The sequence below is a fragment of the Trachemys scripta genome, chromosome 17 (assembly GCF_013100865.1).
Source record: "Trachemys scripta elegans isolate TJP31775 chromosome 17, CAS_Tse_1.0, whole genome shotgun sequence".
NCBI lineage: Eukaryota > Metazoa > Chordata > Testudines > Emydidae > Trachemys > Trachemys scripta.
The window spans coordinates 25,913,764-25,930,793 of record NC_048314.1 but is presented as its reverse complement, the minus strand read 5'-3'; the positions used below and the strand labels follow the sequence as shown (position 1 = coordinate 25,930,793).

The window sequence follows — 17,030 nt, the reverse complement described above, 5'->3', positions numbered from 1 at the left end:
AGCAGGAACTTAAGTCAGTATTTTGTCAATGTTCTTCTGGCGAGTAAGACTGGTGAACAGCTTTCAAATGAACAAGTGATTTTTTATAATGCCGCTTCAATCCTTCACTCTGAAATATTCAGATTATCATCCAAAGCTAGGGGACTGCAGTTTACTGAGGTCAGCTACTTTTGTGTGCCCCAATTGGTGCAGGAATTTGTCCTCTGGCTGATAAAGAGGTATATAATTCAGCCAGCAAAAAGTATCATCCTTTCAAAGAAAATGTGTCTCAGTAGCAGAGTGCATAGTGTTTAACAGTTCTACAATTATTACACCAGTGCACATAAACCTTGCTTCACAGCTATACCATGAGTTTGGGTCTTGCAATTTAATTGACATACTACACCTTCATGGATTCCACATCAATTACTATAAGCTGAGGTGGTTCATCACTACTGCTGCAAAAACTGAAGTAGGAGACTCCAGAGGGGTATGTTCATTCCAAATGGAACTGATCCACTTCATGCAGGTTCAAATCTCATGCACGAAGGAAATAATGATAAAGACATCAATGCAGAGATCACTGATGGAAAAAATACCTTCAATTCAACAGCTAGAGTGGTATTTCAAGAACAGTCTACAGATAGGTTTCAGAGTGGTAGCCATGTTAGTCTGTATCAGCAAAAAGAACGAGGAGTACTTGTGGCACCTTAGAGACTCGTTCGTTTAGTCTACAGATAGTCCAGCATCACAAGAAATATCACTGAAGCACAGGAAAGAAAAGTCACTTTACTCTCCCTGGGCAATGAGAGTCTCTTATGCAGTATCTCTAATCAGAACAATCTTTCCAGCACAAAACTGTGTTCATGCCAAGGCAATGAAGACTGTGGTATCCCATTCATTCCCAACAGAGATAATGATAAACAAGATAAAGAGAATACGCTTGACTAGAATAGTCACCAGTGCTATTACATTTCAGTAACACCTGTACAAATTTATTATTAGATTTTATTTTACCCTTCAGGTTATTGTTGTGATGCTTTGAGGTCACAAAGAAATCCAGTTTTATGTCTTGAAATAGTTAAAGAGAAACTAACGCAAATATTTCAGAGTGGTCATTTTAACATGTCAATGGTGTCACTGTTTATCCCCATTTCTATGGTAACAGAACCACTTGACAGTTCCACATCATACCTCACCTTAAAGTAGACATAATAAGCTTCAAATGATTTATGTCGTGCGAGTGTGTAGAGAGGGTACAGTAAGTCAACCAAATTAGTGCTGCCACTCGCCTATTACCTGTCCTCCTCTCCATTTGTTGTATACAACTGTCGTCATTTAGCTTATCAAATAGAAGGCTAAGGGTGACAATCACGATCTGCAACTATGTATATGGGAAACAGAAATCTGATAATAGATGGGTCTTCAATCTAGCAGACAAAGATATAACAACTCCAATGGCTGGAAGTTGAAGCAAGACAAATACAGACCCAAGATAAGGCACAGTTTTTAACAGTCATTGTACAGTAACTTCCCGGTTAATGTTGTTTTGTTGCTGATCAATTAGAGAACATGCTCATTTAAAGCTGCACAATGCTCCCTTAGAACGTTGTTTGGCAGCCGCCTGCTTTGTCCACTGCTTGCAGAAAGAGCAGCCCGTTGGAGCTAGCTAGTGGGGGCTTGGAACAGGGTGGGCCAGCAGCTCCTTATTTCCCTAAGTTCCCTGTGCTGGCTATCAATTGCTGGGCAGTACAGCTGTCCCTCCCCCCACTGCCGTGTGCTGCTCCTATCCTCTGCCTCGGAGCTGCTCCCGGGAGCCTCCTGCTTGCTATGCAGGGGGGCAGGGGAGGAAGAGGGGTGCTGATGTCAGGGTGTCCCCCTCCCTCCCGCTCTTGCCCCCCGCTCCTTTACCCCATTGCCACAGAGCAGCAGGGGACACAACAAAGCTCAGGATTGAGGGAGCTTGCTGGCAGCAGCTGCTTCTCAACTTGCTGATCTACTTAAAAAGGCAGTGTACTTAGAGTGGGGTCAGTGTACTTAAAGGGGCAATGTGCATCTCTCTCTCTCTCTCTCACACACACACACATACACGGTGTGTATCTCTGTCTCTCTCTACCATGTTGTCTCCACTCCCTCCATTCATGCTGCCTTGTAGAGTGTGAGGCTACATTAACAATGTGTTAACCCTTGAGGGCTCAGCAGAGTACTAGTTCATCATTTAGCAGTAAGGCATTCCCTGGGGAATATCCCACCCTCTTCCACTCTCTGACTTCACCACCTCAACCAAGCTTCATTAATTCTTATGGGGAAATTGGATTCGCTTAACATCGTTTCGCTTAAAGTAGCATTTTTCAGGAACATAACTACAACGTTAAGCGAGGAGTTACTGTAATTAACTAGTGGAACAATTCACCAAGGCCTGTGGACCAGTGTTCCCTCTAATTTATTATGTCCATGTGCGGAATGAATTTTGTTATGTGCATCAATATGGAGGTGATGTGTGGTGGGGGTGAGGGCTCTGGCTGGGGGTGCAGGCTCTGGGGTGGGGCCAGGGATGAAGAGTTTGGGGTGCAGGAGGGGGCTCAGGGCTGGGGCAGAGGGTTGGGTGCAAGGGGTGAAGGCTCCAGCTAGGGGTGATGGCTCTGGGGTTGGGCTGCCTTGGGATTACCTGAGTGGGTCCTTGCCTGCAGATTGGCGGAACCCTGGTTGAATGGCATAGGGCCTATCATCACTTTCTCTAGCTCAAGGGTAAGCTAGGAGTCCTTTCCATGTAGCAGTTTGCATCTCCTATCTGGGAGCATGCAAGCCGCTTGCACACACTAGCGCTGGGGTTGGCAACCTTTCAGAAGTGGTGTGCCGAGTCTTCATTTATTCACTCTAATTTAAGGTTTCGCATGCCAGTAATACATTTTAACATGTTTAGAAGGTCTCTTTCTATAAGTCTATAATATATAACTAAACTATTGTTGTATGTAAAGTAAATAAGGTTTTTAAAATGTTTAAGAAGCTTCATTTAAAATTAAAATGCAGAGCCCCTCAGACCAGTGGCCAGGACCCAAGCAGTATGAGTGCCATTGAAAATCAGCTTGCGTGCCGCCTTTGGCACGCGTGCCATAGGTTGCCTACCCCTGCACTAGTGCGATCAGGGATAACGCCCGGTGAGGTCATTACAGTAGGTACTGAATCATCCATCCATAAAGGATCAAGATCTTGTTGACTAATCAGTGGTGCTAGAACAACAGCAACACTGGACTTGACCAAAGGGAAAAATCAAATAGATTCTTTACTTTCACACTCTCTTACATGTGATGTTTGGATTCAATAATGATTATGTCTGTCTGTCTCCTAAGCAGAACAGGTAGATGAGAACATATTACAGCTGTGATCTGTAGCCTACACAGGTTTTCCATTCTATATTATATCTATTTTAGACTGCTGGTCCTCCTCTTCAAAACCCTTAATTGGCTAAAGTCAACTACCTCAAGGCATGCCTCTCCCTTAGAACACAGGTTTGATGCAGTTGTCAGCGTGTAGAATTCAGCTTGTTGAGACCAAAGCATAGATCTACAATCTCAGTAAAGGTGGTCTGGAGAATAGAGCCCTACCATGACAATAACTGAAACTTAAAGCACCTGTATTTGACACCTAGAGACCAGAGAGATTGGTGCAATACAGATACATACACATTCCCTTACAGTTATACACATTTTAGTATGATAATTGCAAATTATCAAAATCCTTGTTTTGCTACTGCATGTTTCAAATCATGGCCATTTTGGCGTCATTAAACACACTGCATGTGCACATTGTACATATTCTACAGTATGCATCTTGTAAGGTTTTTTTCTTTGTTTTTTTTTATATAATAAATAAAATCAGATTAACTTACCCATGTTATATGTTTGTCTCCAAACAAATTCAGGTATTCAAAAACAAGAGTAGTATTGCGACATGTCTCTCAGAACAGTAATTTCTGAAAAAGTCAAATAAAGCTATGTTTTATACAAAAGTACTTTTCAAATTCACACACAATCACACTCTTCTGTAGATTTAGTTCTTAATGGTGTTTTAAATCCGTTATCTTTGAAAACAGATTATTCCTTACACAATACAAATATCAGATAGCCATGTTTTCCATCTTAAATTCTATAATGCTTATATTTCAATTTTCATATGATGTATAATTCAGCAATTTACATCTGGGAATTTACAATCCTTTCATATTACTGAAGTATTAAAAATCTACTACTAGATTTCCAAAATATTAACTAATGGGAATTATTGTTTTGAACGTATACCATTTTAATAATTTAATATGAATCTGTTTTACTGTAAAGTGTCTATGATACTTTTAATGATAGATACTATATAAAATGCATTCTAAAAAGATCTCTGTACCTGAAAAGGTGTTTTTTAAAAATTATATTTACATTACAAAATATTCAGTATTACAACTATAATATTTTTTGATGGATGAAAAGTGGGAATTCATGTTCTGCCAAGATAAAAATCTGGGAAGCAGATCAACCTCCACTGGCCTTCCCTAAGGAAGTACATACAGCATGTTACATAGGATACAGAGGCAACTGAAATAGGCTGCAAAGATTTTTTGCTTAACACTTTTATAAGGTAAGATTTTCCTCTTGATTCCTAGATGCAACAATATACATCCAGAAGAGGAGAATGGTTATTTAATCATCAGGAGAAGTGCTTTTCAGTGAGTGTTTCTTTTTCTGAATTAATAGGGGAATTATTAGTTCCTAGGAATTAAAGATCTATGATTTTCAATGAGGTGAGATCTTTATGCAAATTGCATGAAAGAAAGCCTTTATTCTGCTTTCATGGCTGTCCTGCGTAAATTAAAAACAGCAACATCATTAATTCTTCAACCAGAGTAAGTCATTACACATCACGGTGACTTTTCAATATGCAACAGAAGAGCAGGATAAAGGTTCATGGAACCATCTCACTATAGCACAAATGGTCATTCAATATGAAAGGTGGTAAACGCTAAAACTCTGCAGGGTTAGCTTGTGCAACTTAACAAAGTGTAACTCTCTGACCCTGCCAGCAGCATGTGCATATTTTGCTACATTTTTTTAGACATAATGCAAACAGTGATATTAACAAACAGTAAGGGGGAAAGGGGAAGGAAGGCCAGGCTTACAGAAAAAATTAATCACAGTTACTCTATTCTGGTCTACACATATCTTGAAGTTCCTTTAAATTACATATGTAGGTAGAAAATATCTATGTACACACATCTATTTATACACAAAAAACTTGATTAACTTAAGGTTGCTACTATTTCCCACCAACAGACCTCTTCTGTCTCAACTGTGCCAATTTTTAAAAAGGCTAAATAGGATAATTCAGGTCATTATAGGCCTGTCAGCCTAATACTGATCCCAGGCAAGATAACGGAGCAGCTGATCCAGTGCTCAATTAATAATGAACTAACGGAGTATAACGTAATTAATGCAAATCAACATTGGTTTATGGAAAACAGTTCCTGTAAAACTAACCTGGTATCTTTTTTGGATGAGATTACAAATTTGATTGATAGACGTAATAGTGTTGAAGTAATATGCGTAGACTTCTGTAAGGCAACTGATTTGATACCGGAAGAAATTTTGATTAACACGGCACACGTTACATTAATTAAAAACTGGCTAACTGATAGGTCTCAAAACGTAACTGGAAACATGGAATTATCATCAAAGTGGGTGTGTTTCCAGTGAGGATCCTACTGGGATCTGTTCTTGGCCTTACACTATTTAATATTTTTATCAATGACCTAGAAGAAAACAAAATCACAACTGATAAAGTTTACAGATGACACTAAATGGGGGAGTGGTAAATAATTACGAGGACAGGTCACTGATTCAGAGCAATCTGGATCACTTGGTAATCTGAGCACAAGCAAACAATGTGTATTATAATATGGCTAAATGTAAGTGAATGAATGTAAGTGTAGGAATGAAGAATGTAGGTCATAATTACAGGAAGGGGGACTGTATCCTGAGCAGCAGTGCCTCTGAAAAATATTTGGGGGTTGTGGTGGATAATCAGCTCGACATGAGCTCCCAATGTGCACTGTGGCCAAAAGAGCTAATGCAATCATTGAATGCATAAACTGGAGAATCTTGAATAGGAGTAAAGAGGCTATTTTACCTCTGTATTTGGCTGCTGGAATACTGTGGCCAGTTCTGGTGCCCACAATTCAAGAAGGGTGTTGATAAACTGGAGAGCCAAAAGAATGATTAAAAGCATTTAAAAAACATTTCTTGTGGTGATAAACTCAAAGACCTCAATCTAATTAGCTTAAAGGGAAGGTTATGGGGTGACCTGGTTATAGTCTATAAGAATCTACATGGGGAACAATTACTTAGCAATGGGCTCTTCAATCTAACAGACAAAGGTATAAATTATATCAGCCGATGGCTGGAAATGGAAGCTAGACAAATTTAGTCTGGAAATAAGGCATAAATTTTTGACAGCGTAATTAACCATCTGAACAATTTACCAAGGGTTGAGGTGGATTTTCCATCACTGACAATTTTTAAATCAAGACTGGATACTTTTCTAAAAGATATGCTCTAGGAATTATTTGGGAGAAGTTCTAGGACCTCTTTTATACAGGAGGTCAGAGTAGATTGGTCCCTTCTGGACCTTGGAATCTATGAATTTATTAAAACTACCTCCCCTTCATTACTCTCAAACCACAATCCTTTATCTTCATCCTGAAATTAAGCACTATCTGACTGCTATTTATTAACCTATGCAAGATGAGCTGTTTGCCTCAGTCCAGTTCCAAGTGAGGAGGACGTCTATTTCTCAGAAATATCATCACAGTTGGCAATGACTGAAAATCTTATTTGGAGCCACAGGAAGCCAAAGATTTAATGGGGGTAAAATGCATATGGACCACAGATCTGTAGAGAGGAGTGACATGACCATAAAGGAGACATTGTGTAGAGGGGTCACTTCATGTCTTTTGAAATTGAAAAAAAAAAGTAAAGGATCTGTTCACCAGTAAGTTCAGCTGCTTAGCATGTTGGCTTCTGTGAATCCCTTTTGTAGGTCCCAACTCTCCCTATGCATTATATGTGTAGTCTGGACACATAATTCAGGGCTGAGGACTCCACTAGGTGACAGAATGCCTACAGTTAGGAGTTGCAATAATGAGCCAAATCATCTTTGTAGTTCTACCTTCTAGGGTCTGATTTGCAGAAGTTCTGAGCACTCACAACTATAAATGAAGCTAATGGGAGCTGTGTTTTGAACATATGAATTAGGTATTCGGTATCTCAAGTTGGCATCCCAAATTAATGGATAATTTTGACAATTTTGGTTTAAATCTTTCTGTGCCTCAGTTCCCAGTCTATAAAATGTGGATAATATTGCCTTACCTCACTTTGTAGCACTTCATAAACATTAACAAGGGTGATCAGCACCACAGAAAAGCATGTGAAGTAATAAGTCTATATTCAGTATGTGGTCTGGAAGGTGTGCCATAAACATGGCCTGTGGCCACACACGGGTGATGCCAGAAATAAATATTCATTAGCTACCTGTTTAGTGATCAGAGTTCATTCTTTGCACTGAATACGGCAGGGATCCTATGGAAAAATAGTATGTGATCATGTGCTGAAAGGGGTGAAATTAAGGGTTCATAAGTAATCTTAATTCTGGCAATGCATAACTTTTGAGTGCTTGATTTAGCAAATGTAATGTTCTTAATTTTTTTATTTTAATTTTTGTGTAAACATAGTTTTGTTTTCCATAGTATTTCCAAATTAAGAGATGGTGCTTTTCCAAATGCTTTGTTCATCAGTGGCAGAATCTTTAAATCATCACTAATTATTCTGTGCTGAAAATTGGCAAGTAAACTTGCCAGAATGCTTTTCACCTGCAAGAAGGTTGATAATGAGAATAACTGAGGCTAGGTCTACACTACCCGCCTGAATCGGCGGATAGAAATCGATCTCTCGGGGATCGAATTATCCCTGAATCGACGTTCTTACTCCACCAGCGGAGGTGGGAGTAAGCGCCGTCGACAGGGAGTCGCGGAGGTCGATTTTGCCGCCGTCCTCACAGTGGGGTAAGTCGGCTCCGATAGGTCGAATTCAGCTACGCTATTCACATAGCTGAATTTGCGTATCTTAAATCGACCCCCCCCCCGTAGTGAAGACCTGCCCTAAGACTCCTAATTGTTATGCTAGAGTGTTGGTGACCAGCTACTGCAGAGTAACTCGCCACAGAAAATGACTGCTACGTTTACCAATCCTGATTTTACTTTACAGTACTTGCTGTTTGTTTTAAAGTATATACTTTTTTGTGTGCTGTTTAAAGCAAGGCTGTATAAATGTTACCAGGGAATTCCAGCTTTCTGTGGGGAGGAAACAAGCATATGAGAGAAGATAACTTTCAGAGAGCTGAGCAGGAATAGCTGTTCTGAAAAAGTGAGCCCTGTGTCTGCTAATTTCTTTTCCAGCTGGCTGCTCCCGGGAATGTGGCCAGCTGTCAGACTTGGCCAGTTTGAACATACCTATATTTCTATCTAAGTGGGTTGTTACATCAGCTCTAACAGGCTTGTTTCTCAATACAACACTGAAAGGAAACAATCTGTAACATAAATAGGTGTCCACACCAACATCTCTTTACATTAAATATTAGTTAACGCCGATGTTGTGGAGGGTTAAATTTGCTGGGGAAATTGAGAGTAATTATGGCACATGCTATTTTACATTAGTGAAGTTGGTTTAGTATTCAGGGAAGCATTGGTAGTCATTACAACCCAATTTCTATAGTGATTTGAATAAAAGCTGCGTACATTTATTTTTCACTATGTGGTTAAGTTACAGTGCTTATTTAAAGTGTATGAGTTACAGCCACGCACCTGGGGATCTGGGGAATACTTAACTAGGGGCTTGTCTATACTTATGCGCTGTTTTGGCGGCAGGCAATCAAACTTCTGGGTTTGATTTATCGCGTCTTGTCTGGATGCGATAAATCAAACCCAGAAGTGCTCGCCATCGACTCCGGTAATCCTGCTCGGTGCGAGGAGTACGCGGAGTCGACGGGGGAGCCTGCCTGCCGCGTCTGGACTGCGGTAAGTTCGAACTAAGGTACGTCGACTTCAGCTACATTATTCATGTAGCTGAAGTTGCGTACCTTAGTTCGAATTGGGGGGTTAGTGTAGACCAGGCCTAAGAGATGCTGCCCCTCCCCTGTTGCTCACTAATTTGTGGTCCTGGATGCTAGAAACATAGATGTTTGCATTCTGGTTGCATACACTAGTGCAATTTCAAATTCTTCTGTGCCCTCTCTTGGTCAGAGAAGCAGGTGTTGTGTATCTTCAAAGGCATGTATAATAGATCTTGAAAATACAGTAATTGTCAAGGTTTATCCATTTTTAGACCAAACAGACACACTTTTGGGCCAGCTAAAGTTTTATCCCAGAATAGTCCATTGGCAGCTAATAAATGGAGTTTACAGCACCCGAACTGTACTTGGGGATATGGGTGAAGGACTTATCAGCTACAGCTAAATCTATAAACCATTTCAAGTGTTATGTTGCCAGTAGTACTGAGGGAAATCACACATACAGATACACACACTGGGAACAATGAACAGTGCTTATGAGGAGTTATCTGGATGTTTCAGTCCTGTTTTACTTTCTTCATAAACTTTTTTAAAAAGATGAGACTAGAGCATTAGATGGAGGCTTATTGCCACAACAATACAAACAGTCAATGCAGGAGAAAAAACAAATCTCATTTTATTTTGCTGTGTAAATTCAGGGCTTTTTAGTATATAATGTGCACCGGAAAATTATACTAAAAAGTGAGTCTCATTATTGTTCATAGTCAAACAAAGATCACCACCACAATTGGTGGGGCACAAGCACTGTAGGAGATGAGGTTTACTGGGGGTTTTCCTAAATTATCAGCATAATTAACAATGTTCAAAAAGAAGAACAGGAGTACTTGTGGCACCTTAGAGACTAACAAATTTATTAGTCTCTAAGGTGCCACAAGTACTCCTGTTCTTCTTTTTGCGGATACAGACTAACACGGCTGCTACTCTGAAACCTTACAATGTTCAGTTGAGCTGAGCTTGAGAAGAGAAAATGTTGTGTGCGGGGGGCTACTGCACAAAAGCTATTGTACCACAGTGGTCTTTATGCTGAATACACTATGGCATTTACCCAAGAGTTCTAAAAGAACTCAAATGTGAAATTGCAGAGCTATTAACTATGGTTTGTAACCTGTCCTTTAAATCAGCTTCTGTACCCAATGACTGGAAGTTAGCTAGTGTAACGCCAATACTTAAAAAGGGCTCTAGAGGTGATCCCAGCAATTACAGACCAGTAAGTCGAACGTCAGTACCGGGCAAATTAGTTGAAACAATAGTAAAGAATAAAATTGTCAGACACATAGAAGACCATAAATTGTTGAGCAAAAGTCAACATGGTTTCTGTAAAGGGAAATCATGGCTTTCTAATCTATTAGAGTTCTTTGAAGGGGTCAAACAAACATGTGGACAAGGGGGAATCCAGTGGACATACTGTACTTAGATTTCCAGGAAGCCTTTCACAAGGTCCCTCACCAAAGGCTCTTACGTAAATTAAGTTGTCATGGGATAAGAGGGAAGATCCTTTCATGGATTGAGAACTGGTTAAAAAGACGGGGAACAAAGGGAAGGAATAAATGGTAAATTTTCAGAATGGAGAGGGGTAACTAGTGCTGTTCCCCAAGGGTCAGTCCTAGGACCAATCCTACTCAACTTATTCATAAATGATCTGGAGAAAGGGGTAAACAGCGAGGTGGCAAAGTCTGCAGATGACAACAAACTGCTCAAGATAGTTAAGACCAAAGCAGACTGTGAAGAACTTAAAAAAGATCTCACAAAACTAAGTGATTGGGCAACAAAATGGCAAATGAAATTTAATGTGGATAAATGTAAAGTATTGCACATTGGAAAAAATAACCCCAACTATACATACAATATAATGGGGGCTGATTTAGCTACAACTAATCAGGAAAGAGATCTTGGAGTCCTCATGGACAGTTCTCTGAAGACGTCCACGCAGTGTGCAGCGGCAGTCAAAAAAGCATTACAGGATCTTAGGAATCATTAAAAAAGGGATAGAGAATAAGACGGAGAATATCTTATTGCCCTTATATAAATCCATGGTATGCACACATTTTGAATACTGCATACAGATGTGGTCTCCTCATCTCAAAAAAGATATACTGGCATTAGAAAAGGTTCAGAGAAGGGCAACTAAAATGATTAGGGGTTTGGAACGGGTCCCATATGAGGAAATATTAAAAGAGGCTAGGACTTTTCAGCTTGGAAAAGAGGAGACTAAGGGGGGATATGATAGAGGTATATAAAATCATGAGTGGTGTGGAGAAAGTGAATAAGGAAAAGTTATTTACTTGTTCCCATAATGTAAGAACCAGGGGCCACCAAATGAAATTAATGGGCAGCAGGTTTTAAACAAATAAAAGGAAGTTCTTCTTCACACAGTGCACAGTCAACCTGTGGAACTCCTTGCCTGAGGAGGTTGTGAAGGCTAGGACTATAACAGAGTTTAAAACAGGACTAGATAAATTCATGGAGATTAAGTCCATTGATGGCTATTAGCCAGGATTGGTAAAGAATGGTGTCCCTAGCCTCTGTTTGTCAGAGGGTGGAAATGGATGGCAGGAGAGAGATCACTTGATCACTACCTGTTAGGTTCACTCCCTCTGGGGCACCTGGCAATGGCCACTGTCAGTTGACAGGATACTGGGCTGGATGGACCTTTGGTCTGACCCAGTATGGCCATTCTTATGTACTACAGTACGAAATAATTAGTTTTTGAGCGAGAGGGAGTTTGTCCTCATATGGCAGTGTTATGCATCAATATTTTAATCATCATCATCATCTAAATTCCTTCTGTTTTAACAGAATACTTTTTCCCCACAATACTTCAGATAAAGTACACATAGCAAAATCACATTTATGTATGCAAACAGAATTTCAAGTGATAAAATTCCAGAAATAATATAGGTTCCAAAACATAAATTAACAGGTCTAGTTTTGCAGAGCTCAAAACTGAGAAATCCTGAGCACCTGTTCTGTTATCTAAGAGACGGGTAAAATAAATTTTCAAAACACTATACAAGACATTAAAATTCCTATTAAGCAACGCCATCTTAACCAGCGGTATCTATAAACAGTGAGTACAAACTTCTGCCACATGCACAGTTGCCATAGAAGCTCCAAGTAGTAACTAAAACTAAAGAATGAAAGACCTTTAAAGGAAGAAAAACAATTGACAGTAAAGACTGGAGACTTTTTACAGAACTAGAGAAAGCAAAGAAACTTCCTACTCCACTGGGTTTATCAACACAAAAGTTTCTGAATTAAGAGAATAAGGAGAAGCCTTTCCAAACGATCTGCAAGTCATTCTCTTAAAGGATTCAGAAATCGATTCTGAAAGGCAGATCTGAAAAGCAGGCAAATGTGGACCGTATGACTTGATATATGATAGCCGACTGAAAACAGTCAAGTAAATTACACCTACCCATTGGTCACAGGAATAAGTAAAAACAGTAAGTAAGCTATGATTTAACTGAGTATGCTCCACTTTAAGACACATGTATTATAGTGATTTCACATAGTACCAAGAAAGTTATGTAAACTATATAGTTAACCGTGCAGTTAAATATTATTACATTTATAAAAACAATAGAAAAAAGATTAGGTTCATGACTAAAAGTGCAGTAAAGTAGGAAAAAAGTAAATCCAGTTAATTATTTAATATTTTCAAACTCTCCACTTTAACATAGCAAGTGGCAAAAAGTTAAATTTGTATGGTTTGATTAGAGTAGCATGACCTCACTATCATAAAAAAAAAATGATATCATGAAAATAAAACAATGTAGAATAGTAAAATACCTAATTTCACAGGTCACCCTGAGTGATATTCAAAGAAATGACATTTATAGAATGTTGTGGCAGATATTAAAAAGTCTGCATTGCCTTTTCCAATAATGAGGGCACACAGACCCAAATTTATAGGAAATGCTTCCTATAAGTAGATGTCAAGTGGTCTAGAACATGAAATGTGGCTTCTATATAGTGCAGACATCTACCATTAGTTTTCACCCTTATTATTATATCAATTTATAGGATTTTCTATGGCACACACTGTGGTATCTGAGTACCTGATGAGTTTATTTTCGCAATACCTTGTGAGGTAAAGAAGTACTATTATCCTCATCTTATAGATGGATGAATTAAGGAACAGACACATTAAAGCGACTTGTCCAAAGTTACGCTGGAAGGTTGTGGCATAGCCAGCAACAGAACCTGGACACACTGAGTAGCAGCCATTACTTTAACTCAAAAACCATCTTTCCTTTCTCAATGAAAAGTATAGGATTCTTCTTCCTTTATTGAAATAAAACTTGATGCAGCCTAGGGAAATTGTATCCTCTTTATTGTCTTATCAACTAAATTATGAACTAGACAATGAAAAGGCACTCTAGCTCTATGTTACCAGAATTTCAGTGTCAACATAATGAATCCGAGAAAACGAAGAGACTAAAGAGAAAATATTAAATATTACATTTGTAGTTGCATTATTAATTTTAATTTTTAATTGACAAAATGGGGGGAGGTAAGTTCAGTTTTAGTTTTGCAAAGTCAAAATGGTTTGTATATATAATTTACATGAGAATTTTGTACTCTTGGAGCTTTTAAATTAATTGAATGTTTTTAATTTTTTTTTTTTTTATTAATACTGCAGCAGCACTTCAGTATTGCAAAAAGGGGCTGCTACTACTATTAACAGGAATAAAAACAGAAAGCTCCAGGAACAGAGGCAAATATGTAACCAAATGAATGCTTATTACAAAAACAAAACAAAAAAGAACTCTACCTCTCCTGTATGTGAAGGCAGGAGTTACTCTGGAAATCGCCTTAACTAACCATACGATATTGTTTTTCTTCTTACAGCGTTTCTGCAGTGCACAATCTCATCCACTGCTTCACAAGCTTGCCTCAGTCTAGGGTATTGTTAGATTTATGCCAGAACCAACTAGGGTTGAGCTCTGCTAGTTCGAGAGCTTACTCCTTAACATTCATGATGGAAGGTCAAACTAAATTAAAATTACATAGTACCTGCAGGTTCCATGATACTATTTGACTACTCTTTGGCTAGGGCAGACAAATAAACCTCAGCACTCAAAGAAATAGAACCGTCAGCGTGAACTTTTTCTGAATCCTCTTTCCAGATAAGATAGTTTGGAGTATGTGGGGCAAGACATAAAAAGCTGACCATCTCCCAGGTTTCCTATCCCCAGCTACATATAATTATTCTTTAAAAATGTAGCAACCTGAGCGCCTAATTTTAAATACAATTTGTTCCAGCAGGAAGATGGCAGCAGAAAAACCAAGAGTCCATAAAATCCAACTCCAACAGAAGTACTGGCTAAAGAACACAAGTAAAGCCAAGTTGCTGCAGCTTGGCGCAATATGCATGGATACGGTTACTGACCAAGAACACTATTATGACACCACTTTACATGAGCTAGCACAGGCTCAAACCTGGCTTTATCAAAAAAACCAACAGTGGTATCTCCTAGTAGATTCTCAGAAACAGGAAACTAGAGACAATGCAACAACCTTTGAATTATTATCCCCTGAGATACGGAATCCTCCACATTTGAACAAAACAGAAACCAGTCAAAATGTCCAACTCAACACCCACAGTTACACCAAAAATTTCCCAGAAAAGAAACCAACAGGATTAGAACACACTACAAAGCAAGGTGATCTGCATTTTTATTCTAACAAAGCAGCCCAGGCAAATGTATATATGGAACCTAGTTCAATTTATACTGAACTGGTAATAGAAAGAGAGATCATTGCATATTTAGCACACTTTTTTCACATAAATTTGACAGAGGACGAAAGAAGCATGACAATGAAAGACTTTTTACGGTTGGTTGGAATCCAACATTATGCAAGCAATCACACTACCAAGCAGGTAACTTACACACTGTATGGCATTTATACAATTATAATACAAAGGGATGAAAGGATCCCCAAGGAGTCAAGTATTATACTGGTCGATACGGACATTCTAAATGTTGCCAGAGGTTTTGAAAGAATAGAAAAGTTAGCAAATGAACTGGAGTTTCAACAACAAACACCGTAAGTCAATAAAAACAAACCATGCATCAAGTCACAGAAATTTGAAAAAAGAACTCAAGTTCATGAAGGATCAATATTGAGATTAATCAACTATAAGAAAATGCTTAACCTGTGTATACTGTATAATACCAGAACATAAAAACCTTGAATTCAGATTTTTCTTCAACTGATTTTTAAAAACATGGTTGTCAAATCACCTAGTTTAATATTATTTACTCCTTTTTAAAAAACTGCATTGTTTGTAACACAATCTTATAAATTTGAAAACACTGATTGTGGTGGCAGCAATAGCAACACTGATGGTATCAGCATAGCTCTATGAACAGCATATTTAGTTAACCACTGCTGTAGAGAAGGCAGAGGAGTGACATATTCTTCAGGGGTAAAATAGTGTTTAAGATGTTTAGTTTTTTAAATTTTACAAGTAATTGTGAGCAAGATATTTTTAAAAATTAATAAATCTATTCTATCTATTGATGCCTTTGGAAGTACAGGGTCTCTTGGTTTATATCAATCTTCAGAGAAGAAAAAGCCATTTTATTGAGGAAAACTTATTCCAGATGGCCTATTTCTCCGGCAGATGTAACAAGCACTGCAAAAATGGTTCAAAGAGGCAACTTTATTTTAGAAAAGGTTTCCTATCAGTTAAGCTATAGATTGCACTAGTGTAGAATACAGCAGGGTCTCGCTATGTTGTCATCACAAAGTACTTTGGAGGAGCATGTGCAGACAGGCAAAGAGGCAGAAGATGTTGGAAGACCGGGAAGAGAAATTGTTTTGTTGTCCAAATGACTAGTCCAGTGGATATTCGCCTGTGTACATTATGTATACTTCTAGAATTAACTCATCTGTGGCAAAAGTAGTTTTCTGCCAATCAGATATCATGAATTGACCTGAGTGATCTTATAGAATTATCTTTACCAAAACTGTTCTACTTTCATATGGCCACACAAAACCAACTTTCCCAGACATAAGAGGCTTCTCTACACACAGAGCCACAGCAGTCATAATATGCCCTGTCCTGGTCGCCAGCTAATAGGAGCACCACCACTACAAAGAGAAAACTTAATTTTTAGTTTTTGTAAAAATTAAACTATAAATAAAAGGTAAAACTGTTACAGAAACAGTAAAATGGCTTCTCTGTAATATTACAAAAGACAGAGGCAGTTTTTGAGCATTAGCAATAGACACAAAAGATTATATTAAAGCAGTTATATATTTAAAGTATTAAAAATTGATTAGGCTGCCTACTCATTTCTTTTTTAGCTCCGGAAGGAACCATTTGCCAAAGTGGTTTTGTAGTTATAACAGGCTATATATTTAAATTACCCAAGAATAGATCTTCCTAAAGCAAACGCAGAACCACAACTCCCAATTTCTTTGACGTATATTTCATGACAGCCCACACGGTGAAAGATTTTACTAGAAAAAGAAAAATCAGAGGTACAATTTAATATGCTTTATGGCTGTCGAGCAATTAAAAAAATTAATCACAATTAATCGCACTGTTAAACAATAATAGAATGTTTTCCACATTTTCAAATACATCGATTTCAATTACAACACAGAATGCAAAGGGTACAGTGCTCACTTTATATTAATTTTATTATAAATATTTGCACTGTAAAAATAAAAGAAATTGTATTTTTCAATTCACTTAAGTACTGTAGTGCAATCTCTTTATCATGAAAGTTGAACTTCCAAATGTAGAATTATGAACAAAAAATAACTGCACTCAAAAATAAAACAATGTAAAACTTTAGAGCCTACAAGTCCACTCAGTCCTACTTCTTGTACAGCCAATCACTCAGACAAACAAGTTTGTTTACATT

At 38.3% G+C, this 17,030-nt stretch overlaps 1 protein-coding gene across 8 annotated transcripts in view; it reads right to left on the bottom strand.

Moving 5' to 3' along the window:
* RALGPS1 (Ral GEF with PH domain and SH3 binding motif 1) overlaps nt 1-17,030 on the bottom strand; it is a 397,330-nt gene that overhangs the window by 316,600 nt on the left and 63,700 nt on the right. For 7 of the 8 annotated variants that reach the window (XR_004648476.1, XM_034793617.1, XM_034793611.1 and 4 more), the window contains one exon: nt 3,869-3,952. The gene's annotated coding sequence lies outside the window, so the exon portion shown is untranslated. Of the gene's footprint in view, nt 1-3,868; nt 3,953-6,153; nt 6,198-17,030 lie in introns of those variants that run through there. The other variant, XM_034793613.1, reaches the window with a different exon arrangement.